The sequence below is a fragment of the Rhagoletis zephyria genome, unplaced genomic scaffold, assembly GCF_001687245.7.
Source record: "Rhagoletis zephyria isolate East Lansing unplaced genomic scaffold, Rhagoletis_zephyria_1.1 Rzeph_scaffold_02930, whole genome shotgun sequence".
NCBI lineage: Eukaryota > Metazoa > Arthropoda > Insecta > Diptera > Tephritidae > Rhagoletis > Rhagoletis zephyria.
Window position 1 is genome coordinate 8,025 of NW_016160014.1, and position 1,933 is coordinate 9,957.

Genomic DNA, 1,933 nt, shown 5'->3' on the forward strand with positions numbered 1-1,933 from the left:
TCTGACTATGTACAAAACTGTACAAAACCACAAATGATATGATGATCGATGAGCAAATGGGAATTGTTTTGTACAGTTTATTTTCGTACCCTGCTTACCAGTATGTTGTATGTCCACCGATGCTAGCGCCAGCATGCATACTACCTGGGAAGTGTTGGGGGAGAAAAACAAAGCATTCATATGTACATATAACTACTGGAAAGGAGAGTAACCAAACAAACAGAGACAGGTGGTATAGTGGATCACTATTAGTGGGTACGTATGCCACCTGTTTTGCTCTCCGTTTCAGTTCGGCCCTTTAATCCGTCGCGAAAACAAACTAAGTGTCGTTTGAACGTATGTATGTATGTATACCGGTGCGTGTGACAAAAAAATAAAAATAAAATACAAAAGAAATTAATAAACCCAAAAAAAATTATATCTATAACTTATCGTTATTAACAACAAGAATTGTGCGTGAAAAGCAAGATAAGTGATCGGATTAATGTTACTAATAATAGGAAACTGCAATTATTTGGCAAATAAGAACTAAGGTGTAACGCGAGTACAGAGTAAAAAAAAAAGAGCGTGATGAATGTCAAAACTCAAAAATAAGAGCCCAAAGACGTGCAAAAATAATAATTCTATAAATTAATAAACTAAAATAAACCAGGTGTGCTGCTGGAACGCTGTTTATTAGTGATGCTGGCGTTTTTTAGTGCGACGTCGATATTACTGCTGTAGCGTATGAGCGGGTGAGTTTGATTTATCCTCCGTGATGTGGTGTTGTTGTGTGATCTGCGACTTTGCTTAGGCCGGTACTGTGTATATGCAGCCGTCTATATGCATGTGATACTGGAACGGCGATGAGTTTGGCCTTTATGCTATGGTTTTGCCTGATGTTGATGAGTCGGTGGTGCGTGTTAGCGTGTGGCGTTAGCGTGTGTGTGTGGATTACGCCGGTGGGGCACTTAGTGTTGCCGAGAATTTTCTTATAATTTTTGTTAGCGCGGCCCGGATATACATTTAACCACTGTATCACTGTATTCGGTAAATTTCTCTTCAGGTTTTGGTTTTACCTTTCTTTTTGCACCAAATAACTTAAAATTTTACTTAAAACTTTTTGTGATGTAACGGCGGGTGAAAATAGTTCGCGCTCGGGCAATTCTGACTTTCAGCACTGACTTTCTCCAAAAAGAATCTCGATGGTATGGTACGCAGTTTTATAGTCCATTAAATTTTAGCATAATATGGTGTGAATTTGAAGTAGCTAGGGCTTACCGTTGATTTTTGACATTATTTTATTTTTTTGAATGACGGTGTTACAAAGTATGTTCGATGCTATTTTTACGGTGTTACGATTTTTTTCCTTACAAAGTATGTTCGATAATATAAGAAAATGCGGAACACCGTCAACAAAGAGGTTGCCGAAAATCAACGGCAAGTGCTAGCTACTTTAAAATTGCAGTTTATTAGTTTTTAAAGACGCTGATTAAAAAGTTAAAAATTTTGGTGAAAATTTACAGAATTTTCATAACTTTTACACAAAGTATGAAATTCAGATTTAAATTTCGCTTCCCACTTTATATGTATTTGGATCACTGTATGTATATTCGCTTAAAATAAAAATCATTGAAATTTACCAAGTATTTTAAGACTTTTCGTATTAGAAAAAACTGTCTTTAAATTTTATACTGCACGGTCCAACATAAAAATTTTCTCTAAGATAAGGCTAACCATTTCTAATATGTTTTGGGTCGCTAAATTTGTACAAATGGAAACTTATATATTTGAATTTCAAGATACTAAGGCCTAAAGCAAAATCCCCTACAAGTGGCTAATTTTTCTGGCAAAACGGCTATCAAATCGGCTGCCGGCTAAATCGAATTTTCTCCGGCTGTTTGTTATCGCAACCGGCTAAACTAACAACACTGCATCTATGGATTACATGAGG